At 41.5% G+C, this 10,936-nt stretch overlaps 2 long non-coding RNA genes across 2 annotated transcripts; both read right to left on the reverse strand.

Annotated features, from left to right (window-relative positions):
- Positions 1-2,683: 2,683 nt before the first annotated feature.
- LOC135515314 (uncharacterized) lies at positions 2,684-4,492 on the reverse strand. Its single transcript, XR_010451780.1, has 4 exons — positions 4,409-4,492; positions 3,187-4,157; positions 2,919-3,030; positions 2,684-2,731 (listed from the first exon to the last, which is right to left on the reverse strand). It is a non-coding gene; the product is annotated as an uncharacterized LOC135515314 (long non-coding RNA).
- A 2,624-nt stretch (positions 4,493-7,116) lies between these two features.
- LOC135515315 (uncharacterized) lies at positions 7,117-10,541 on the reverse strand. The gene is made up of 4 exons (XR_010451781.1): positions 10,461-10,541; positions 9,564-9,602; positions 7,405-7,476; positions 7,117-7,236 (listed from the first exon to the last, which is right to left on the reverse strand). It is a non-coding gene; the product is annotated as an uncharacterized LOC135515315 (long non-coding RNA).
- Between the last annotated feature and the right edge of the window lie 395 nt (positions 10,542-10,936).

Here is a 10,936-nt window from a genome sequence, read left to right on the forward strand (position 1 = left end):
ACATATAGGTCATGCTCCAGCAGTCTCCCAAGCACCTTGCGTACCAGAGACACATGCGCGGGGTAAGTGGCCGAGTAGATCAGAATGTCATCAATATAAACAACCACTCCCTGCCCGCACAGGTCCCTGAGAATCTCGTCTACAAAGGATTGAAAAACGGCTGGAGCATTCTTTAACCCATACGGCATGACGAGGTACTCATAGTGGCCTGATGTGGTACTAAATGTGGTTTTCCACTCATCTCCCTTCCGAATACGCACCAGACTTCCAATTTGTAAGTCACTCTGGACAAGAGCGTCTGCTAAATGACTTAAATGTAAATGTAAATGTACTATATGTGCTCCTGAGATCCAGTTTTGTGAAGAACTGCGCTCCGTGGAATGATTCCACCGCCGTAGCGATGAGAGGTAGAGGGTAACTATACCCCACTGTGATGAAGTTTAGACCTCTATAATCAATACACAGATGCAAGCCTCCCTCCTTTTTCCTCACAAAAAAGAAACTTGAGGAGACGGGTGAGATGGAGGGCCGAATGTACCCCTGTCCCAGCGACTCCGTGACATATGTCTCCATCGCCAACGTCTCCTCCTGGGACAACGGGTACACGTGACTCTTGGGAAGCGCAGCGTTTACCTGGAGATCTATCGTACAATCCCTTCCCGGTCGATAAGGTGGTAATTTAGTCGCTTTCACTTTACTGAAAGCGATTGCCAAATCGGCATACTCGGGGGGAATGCACACCGTGGAACCCTGGTCTGGACTCTCCACCGACGTGGCACCGATGGAAACTCCCAAACACCTTCCAGAACACTCCTCTGACCACCCCTGGAGAACCCCCTGTCTCCACGAAATTGTAGGATTGTGCCGGGCCAGCCAGGGAATCCCCAGCACCACTGGAAACGCAGGCGAATCAATAATAAAAAGACTATTGCGCTCCCTATGATTCCCCTGCGTCTCCATGTCCAGTGGGACCGTGGTCTCCCTGACCACCCCTGAACCTAATGGCCGGCTATCTAGGGAGTGCACGGGAAAGGGAGAATCTATCGGCACAAGCGGAACCCCTAACTTAAGGGCGAGTCCGCGATCCATAAAGTTCCCAGCTGCACCTGAATCGACTAGCGCCCTATGCTGGGAAGAGGGAAAAAGTGAAGGAAAAAGGTTAAGACAAACAGGTGGCCAACAAGGGGTTCTGGGTGAGTTTGATGCTGACTCACCTGGGGTGATCGAGAAGCGTTCCGCCTGCCATCTCTACTTCCAGACGGACCTCCCCAGCACCGATCAGACGTGTGTCCTCTCCGACCACAGTTGGTGCAGGGAAGGCCTCCTACTCCGGTACCCCTCGGCACAGCCCCTCCCAACTCCATCGGAATGGGAGCGGAGGGGCTGGGTGGTGGAACGCACAGGACCCTCTCCGGACGCCCGCGGGCAGCCAGCAGATTGTCCAGTCGAATAGACATGTCAATCAGCTCATCCAGTGACAGAGCGGTGTCCCGACACGCTAACTCCCTGCGGACGTCCTCCCGGAGACTACACCTGTAGTGGTCAATAGGGGCCCTGTCGTTCCACCCAGATCCTGCTGCCAAGGTCCGGAACTCCTGCGCGTAATCCTGGGCGCGCCTCCTCTCCTGCCTGAGATGGAAAAGTCATTCTCCCACCGCTCGGCCATCTGGAGGGTGATCAAACACGGCACGGAAGCGGCGGGAAAACTCTGGGTAGTGCTCCCGTGCTAAGTCTGGGCCATTCCAGACTGCATTCGCCCACTCCAGAGCACGACCCGTGAGGCAGGAGATGAGGACACTCACCCTCTCCGCTCCCGAGGGAGTAGGTCTGATGGTGGCCAGGTATAGCTCCAGCTGAAGTAAAAACCCCTGGCAACCCGCCACCGCTCCATCATAAGCCCTCGGTAGCGTCAGACGGAGGGTGTTGGAGTCGGGAGATGGGGAGTCCGGAGCTGGGGATGCCGAAGGTGGAGAGAGGAGACCACTCCTCTCCCATCGGTCCATTCTCTCCATTACTTGATCCATCGCAGATCCGATCCGATGGAGGACGGTGGTGTGGTGGAGAACCCTGTCCTCCATTGATGGGAGAGGGTTGGCTGCTGCTCCTGCTGACTCCATTCAATTTTAGGTGCGGGATTCTGTAACAATCCGGGTGTCGTGGGTGTGGAGTCAAAGGCAGGAGACAGAGAGTACAATGCTGTGCTCTTTAATTGCACTAACGCACCACAGGGTGCTAACAATAATCACGGCCCCAAAACACAGGGAATGACAAAATGACGATTGAAAAATGCACGACTAGGAACTAACACGTTCCTCTGATACAGAGCCGAAGGTTACAAAGAATAATCCCGCACAACAACCAGGCGGGCCGGCTGTCTAATAAAGACAAACTAATCATACACACAGGTGCTACCAATAAACATACAAGGAGGGGGAGGAAAGACAATCAGTGGCAGCTAATAGGCCGGTGACGACGACCGCCGAGCGCCACCCGACCGGGAAGGGAAACTACCCCCAGTCGGACTTGTGACAGAGCCTAATAACTTGACATCATATTTTTCATTCATAAGCATAAAGCTATCTATCATTCAAGAAAAAACATTGTCCATGATCTAAGATAATGTTACTGATATACGGTCATATATTATGAGGTTCTAGGATTATTTACAGTAAACTTCCATCCCTCTCCTGTTGCATCATCATGGCTGGTCCTCTTCATCCAGAACAGTGACCTTAGAAAACAAACACAACAGTATAAAGACTCTCACTGGAAATAGTTCATGAACACCTTACAGTACTTGATTTCCATACTGTCAATGCGATGCAAAACCTAACAACACACTGAACAAGGGACTCTGAACAACAGACTAAACATGAGGAGGGTTTTTTTTCAAAGCTGACACAAAAAAAAGTGTTTACCTTCTTCAGGGCTTCCAAGTTCAACTATTTTGCGAAAAACATCTCCGTTAGGCAGTTCTCTCCATCGCAAGTCTTGGATGAAGTTCCCGTTCTTAGCAATCTCCTTTCTGGTCTATGAGATATGATCAAACTAGATAATGCCAACACAAATTTTAATTGAGCATCCTAAATGTAATACTATGTGATGTTTGTATTCCTGATCCTGAGAACAGTGAAATGAGTGAGGATGACATTGATTTCTGATGTGGGAGATGTAGGACAACTGTACCTGCTCCTACATCTGTTCCTTTACCACTGGGTCATTGAGGTCAGCTCCTGTGTTAGATTTCAGAGACATCCTTACAATGGTCTGCTTCATTCTCCTTTCTAGATTGACATAGGAATGGTAACATTCACTCAAATGAGGTTCACCTTATTTACAATAAATAAGTAGCTTTTCTTGCAATGTCCTTTAAAGGCTGTAAATGACTTTGGAACTGTGTAGTAGCAACCCTCTGTGTTCTATGTTTACCAGTATGGAAATATTATCTCATAATAGAAACCACATGATCACATATATATATCTGAAAGGTGGGGAGAGAGAGGTGGCTGGAGTAGGCTACATGTAGCATCTCTGTGTCTGACATGTGACAGTGTTTGCTGCAGTGGGACCCTATTGGGGCTAAAATGCCATCCCTGTCCCTGTCTTATCATCCCCAGTAACCCCAATAAGATGGCAGTCTTGTGGCCTGGCTGGTCTAGTGGAAATGCCACAGTCTCTGGCACACATGTCTATGGTGTCAGAATAGGTTTGAATCCAGCCTAGTGACCTTTGACACAACCTCTGTCTATATTGTCCTCTCTCTATCTGTTCAATAAAGATGTCAGTCTTACTTCCAGTGCAAAGGAACGGTCTCTTCAGAGAGCAGTCTATCTTCTCCAGGGTGACGTTTTCAGTCTGCCAATGGCCCTTATGGGTCAGGGAGCAGCAGTTACTAGCACCCAGTTGAGGCTCAGACACACAGTATGGAAAGGGGTCCCCATTGGACCACTCCCACATTCTGGTAGAAGTCTTCCAGTAGAGTCCAATCCACATTTCAAACTGCTGTGTCTCTGTTATGCTTTGGAATGCTGTGTAATCCTCTTGGGTGAGGATGCTCGCTAAGTCATCTCCATTGGCTCGGCAAGCCGTCTGTGCCTCCTCCCACGTCAATGAACCTTGACCCATGTAGTATTTTAGCTCTGAGTTTAATTGTGTGCCTAAGGACAGAAAATACACAATTGTCCTTAAAGTGCCCTGAAAGACATGGACATTGATGTTAAATAAATGTACCTAGACAGTTGTCAAAGGATACTGTAACTCATAAAGGTGATACGATTTGAAATGTACTATGTACTGTACCAAGGTGTTAAGAATGAATAACCCCCTTCAAGTAAAGTGTTAACGTTACTTTGGAGTAGTAGTTTACAAATATCAGACAAGGGAGAGAAGGGATGCAAAATCAACTTACTTTTCTGGCACACAAAGTTACATGAAATTGTGCAATATCTCAAAATCCAAACTTTTGCTGTATGTCCATGAACAACACACTTTGCATTTGGTGTATTCCAATAGCCCCGTTTGGGCAAAAGGCCCGGTATTGGGAGTGGACCCAGACTGCGTCAGTGAGGCTCTGTGCTGACACTGCTCTCAGAACTACTATCTGGTCCTCAGCATTGAAGATGGTGGCCAGTTCCTCATAGTACTCCCTGCAGAACTTCTGGGCTTCAGCCATGCTCCTCTCCTCACTAACCAGAGTAAACACAGGTAGCTCTACTGGTGGGCCTGTGTGGACAGACAAAGCACATAGGTTATTCCTCCATAAACTAGAGTAAAGAATGTCAGGATTTGGGGCATTTTCACTAAATTGAATCCATAGAATGGTCCTTTTGGAGGAAGGGTTGTTGTCATAAAATGAGTGAACAAAACATGCTCTTTCCATGATGTAGACTGACCAGGTGAATCCAGGTGAAAGCTATGATCTCTTATTGATGGCACATGTTTAATGCACGTCAATCAGTGTAGATGGAAGGGAAGAGACGGGTTAAAGAATCATTTTTAGGCCTTGAGACTATTGAGACATGGATTGTGTATGTGTGCCATTCAGAAGCTGATTGGGCAAGACTATAGATGAAACTGCATTTGAACAGGGTATGGTAGTTGGTGCCAGGAGCACCAGTTTTAGTGTCAAGAACTGTAATGCTGCTGGGTTTTTCACGGGGAAGAGCTTCCAGTGTATATAAATAATGGTCAACAACCCAAAGGACATCCAGCCAACATGACACAACTGTGGGAAGCATCGGAGTCAACGTTTGAGACGAACTGAGGCTTTTCTATGGGCAGAAAGGAGGTGCAACTCAATATTAGGAAGGTGTTCCTAATGTTTTGTACACCCAGTGTATATTCAACATTTGTATCTTAAAGGAGAATTGAGAAATAATTGACTGAAGTTGGAATATTTGTGACATTTTGGCCTTACCTAGGCCTCCATTAAGACTCCATAGTGTTTAATCTGTAGGCGCAACGAAGCAAAAGTTGGTGTCATATGAAGCTTTCAGTATACTTTAGTCAGCATGCATGGTCGAAATGGAATGCTGTTCTTTAGATCTGGAATGGGACAGGGTATACAATTCTTACCAAAAAACAGTACAAACACTGTTGGGAGCCACATTGCCACTGAAAAGATGAAAAAAGGGTAAAGAAGGTGTTTGTCTGTTTTAGAAAACCTTTTATGGAGATGTATAAGAAACAAGATGATATTAGGATTTTCTGATAGAGAAAAGAGATATTGAATGCAAACTGTTATGGAAAAGAAGTATCTCGTTACAGCCTTAACATTGAGTAGCTGATTTGGTTCTGGGTGCCGAGATTCATGTAAAAGCTATGTAAAATAGCCAGTGGATTTAACTAAGCAAATAGAATATGATAGTGACTGAAGTGGCTGACTTCAACCTTTCTCCTCTCCCAAAAATGTGAACATTTTGTAGTTTTGTGATGCTTATAAATATTCATATTTTTACATAAAACAGGGGTTTGGATGATTTACCACTTGCTCTGTAATTTGAGTAGTATTTTGATTTCAAAAACACATTTCTTGAATACATTTATGAATACTGGAAAACATAAAAATGAATATAGAAAATATACAATTTCTCATTTGGCAAATGTTTCTTTATATTGTTGAAGATTAAATACTCAACATCCATATCAAAGTCCCAGAGTAGGACCTCTGCTACTATTAGCATTATGGGATTGATGAAGGGGTCACATATTGAAAGATGTGCCATTTTTTGTTTTTTCAATATTCATGTTTATGTTTTTTTAATTTCATAAATGTATGTTAGAAATGTGTTATTGAAACACAAATACTACTCACATTACAGAGCAAGCTCCTTCAGACACAAACTTTTACTTTGTAGCACCTACAGATTATGGAGTCTTAAAGGAAGACCAAAATGTCATAAATAATCGAACTTCAGTTAATTATTGCTCAGTTATGCTTTAGGTATAAATGTCAAATATAGGTCAAGAATCCTTCCTCCGAGGGATTAAATTGAGTATTTTTTTCTAGTTTCATGAAGAATGATCCACAGACATATATCAATTATTAATAGAAAACTACATTGAATTTATAAAGGAACTGAAGTATTTTAAGCTAAATAAACCTATTTTCATTGTAATGTTGTTGCACTAGATCACTCAGTCATCTCAATTTAGAGCTTATTTACAACTCCTTGACACGGAATGCGGAAAACATGTTTAACAGCTGTAAGTACTATTCATACAGCAGGTTAAATTGGTCCATACCTTTACTGCAGCCCTTCCTACTGTAACCAGATACGACTCCTGGATAGTTTATCATAGCGGGTTGACCAAATGAATACTTTTGATGGCAGTGGAATCTGTTTTGAAAGTAAAAGACAATACCGATATACTTCCTATGTCATTTCTGTTTTTCATTTACATGTTTTTGTTATCAATGTAATTGTTAACAAATACTGCGTATCATTTTGATCTCATGGATAGTCAGTCCCGAATCCATAGCTTTGCTTTTGAGAGAGGTGACCTTTCTCCAACCCCATCCTGCAACTATTTACCAAAAATAGTAGTGTGACCACCACCCAAACGGACAACCCAAATACTCAAATAGATTATACTCTTGAACCACGTAGCTGAAGTAGGAACACCCAGGGGTCTGAGTGCAGGCAAGCTGGCAATGATGTAGGTCCCGTTCGTACACCATCAGAATGTTGTTCCAGAAAAAGAGTAGGTCAATCATGAATCCCTCTGAGCAGTGAGCTGTTGAATTGGGGCAAATATGGTTTTCATTTGGATAACAAAAAAAATATTAAAAAGATAAACTACCACAAAGTGACATAAATGGCCTTGTCCATATTCTATATTACAATCTTAGATGATTTACAATAAACCATGAAGGATACGTCGTATATAAGCATATACACTCACATGGTTCACCTCGGGTGTCACTGAAGGACTCATTCAAGGACTGCTGGCTGAAGAAGAGGTCAGGGGCTGCTCCTGGGCAAAGAAAACAGTCTAAACATTCCCATACCGTACATTTCACAAGAAAGACCCCAAAAAGTAATGTGTATGTTGAATCTGTAAAACATGTATAATTTGTAAATGCATTGCCTCCAGAAAGTATTCGAAAGCTTTGACTTTTTCCATAATTTGTTGTGTTACAACCAGAATAAATATACATTGAGATTTGTAACTGGCCTACACACAATACCCTATAATGTCAAAGTGGAATTATGTTTTTCAAAATGTTTAGAAATTAATAACAAATCAAAAGCTGAAATGTCAATAAGTATTCAACCCCTTTCTTATGGCAAGCCTAAAGTTCAGGAGGTAACATTTGCTTAACAAGTTGCATGGACTCACTTTGTGTGCAATAATAGTGTCACGTCCTGACCTTAGTTCCTTTTTTATGTCTCTATTTTAGTTTGGTCAGGGCGTGAGTTGGAGTGGGCATTCTATGTTTTGTGTTCAATGTTTTCTATTTCTATGTGTGTGGCCTATTATGGTTCCCAATCAGAGGCAGCTGGCAATCGTTGTCTCTGATTGAGAACCATACTAAGGCAGCCTGTTTTCCCACTATGGGTTGTGGGTGGTTATTTTTTGTTTAGTGTTTTTGTTGCACCTTACAGAACTGTTTGTTTGTCGGTTTGTTGTTTTTGTTCCGTATTCATCTTTATTAAAATTATTATGAGTACGTACCACGCTGCACTTTGGTCCTCTTCTCCTTTTCAAGACAACAATCATTACAAATAGTGTTTAACATTTTTATGACTACCTCATCTCTGTACCCCACACATATAATTACATGTAAGGTCCCTCAGTCGAGCAGTGAATTTCAAACACCGATTCAACCACAAAGACCAGAAAGGTTCTCCAATACATCGCAATTAAGTGCACCTATTGGTAGATTTTTTTTAAATGACACTGAATGTCCCTTTGAGCATGATGAAGTTACACTTTACACTTTCGATGGTGTATCAAGACACCCAGTCACGACAAAGATACAGGCGCCCTTCCTAACTCAGTTGCCGGAGAGGAAGGAAACCGCTCAGGGACTCCACCATGAGGCCAATTGTGACTTTAAAACAGTTACAGAGTTCAATTGTTGTGATAGGAGAAAACTGAGGATGGATCAACAACAATGTAGTTACTTCATAATACTAACCTAATTGAAATAGTGAAATTAAGGAAGCCTGTACAGAATAATATTAAATATTACAAAACATGCATCCTGTTTGCGACAAGGCACTTATGTAATACCGCAAAAAAATTGACAAGCAATTAACTTTTGGTCCTGAATACAAATTTTTATGTTTGAGGCAAATCCAATACAACACATTACTGAGTAGCACTATGCATATTTACAGGCATAGTGGTGGCTGCATCATGTTATGGGTATGCTTGTAATCATTAAAGACTGGGGAGTTTTTAAGATTAAAAAATAAACTGAATAGAGCTAATTACAGGCAAAATCATAGAGAAAAACATGGTTCAGTCTGCTTTCCACAAGACACTGGGAGATGAATTCACCTTTCAGCTGGACAATAGCCTAAGTTAGAGTTTTGACTTAATTCTGCTTGAAAATATTTTGCAAACCTGTAAATTGTTGTTCTATCAATGATCAACAACCAATGTGACAGAGCTTGGATAATTTTGAAAAGAATAATGGGCAAATGTAGCACAATCCAGGTGTGGAAATCTCTTAGAGACTTACCCAGAAAGAAAGTATTGACTCAGGGGTCTGAAAACGTATGTAAATTGGATATTTCAGTGTTTTATTTTAAATATATTTGCTACAATTTCTAAAAATATGTTTTCACTTTGTCATTATGGAGTATTGTGTGTAGATAGGTGAGAACATTTTTATATTTAATCCTTTTTGAATTCAGGCTTTAACACAACAAAATATGGAATAGGTCAAGGGGTTTGAATACTTTCTGAAGGTTCTGTAGATAGTGAGATATAAAAACATGTGTGTCACAGTAGAGCAAGGTAACTATATCAGTATACTTTGGTCAGCATGCAGGGTTGAAATTAAATACTTTTCTTTAGATCTGGAATGGGACAGGGAATTAAATTCTTACCCAGAAACAGTACCACCGCTGTTGGGAGCCACATTGCCACTGAAAAGATGTAAAAGGGTAAAGAAGGTGTTTGTCTGATTTAGATTTTTTTAATAAAGATGTGTAAGAAACATTATGATATTAGGATTTTCTGATAGAGAAAAGAGATATTGAATGCAAACTGTTATGGAAAAGAAGTATCTCGTTACAGCCTTAACATTGAGTAGCTGATTTGGTTCTGGGTGCCGAGATTCATATAAAAGCTATGTAAAGTAGCCAGTTGATTTAACTAGGCAAATAGAGTATGATAGTGACTGAAGTGGCTGAATTCAACCTTCCTCTTCCCCCTTCTCTGCTACAAAAAATGTGAACACTGTAGTTTGGTGATGCAAATACATTTTCATATTATTACATAAAATAGGGGTTTTGATGATTTTTGGTGATTTCAGGACTAACTTTATATTTTCCTGTCTCCTTTAACAGGAAAACATATTCTGCATTGAGGCATCAATCTATTAATGTCAATATTTGACAAAGTGGTGCATTATCTGGTGTGTCAGTGTATTGGGTTTAGCTGCAGATCGTGTGAGCCAAAAGCTATTTAGGACTAAGGGCTGATCGATTAGAAAGAAACACTACCGTATGTCATTGCTGAAGTGATTAGTGATATGATAAATGATTGATGGTATGTTGTTGCAGTCTTATATGTCAATACATAATCACTTTACATATGCAGAAACAAAACACATTTTCTGACTTATTTTGTTCTTGATTAATATCCCATTATGAGAGCCACTGTGATCCAAACTGGACATATTTGCTGAGTAATAACTTTCAAAATATCAGTCATGATGTAAGATGTTATACAGTAAGAAAGTGCTTGTAATATCTCATCAGTAAAAGTAAAATGAAACGTACCTCTTTGAATCCTTCTCTCTCTCTCTCTAAGGCTTATTTGGCTTTGATGAGCAGACAGGTGGAGAAGTACTGTAGCTGGAGTGTTCAGAAAGAGGATCTGATTTCCTCCTTCTTTGAACACACCCATGTGTCAGTCAACCTCATCAAGCCTCCTCCTTGATGTCTTGCTGAAAGATCCTTCTAGAAAGAGTGGACCCACCAAGACTGTGTTTATGTCCCTGTATGGTAAGTCAAACAACCTGAATGGGAGAGTCCACGTATGTACATTGAGTAAATTATATTTAATAAATATGTTGTAGCATAGTTTGTAATAATATTTTGATATATTGTTACTATCACTTTTTTTAAATCTGATCTGGTAGCAGCCAACACATTTGAAAAATTCCAACATTTCGTAAATACTTCCCATAAAGATAACAATTTATAGTTTACATCATCAAATTACAACTTGATATTCTTTGGTTGGCATACGACCA

The sequence above is a fragment of the Oncorhynchus masou genome, chromosome 27 (assembly GCF_036934945.1).
Source record: "Oncorhynchus masou masou isolate Uvic2021 chromosome 27, UVic_Omas_1.1, whole genome shotgun sequence".
NCBI classification, from domain to species: domain Eukaryota; kingdom Metazoa; phylum Chordata; class Actinopteri; order Salmoniformes; family Salmonidae; genus Oncorhynchus; species Oncorhynchus masou.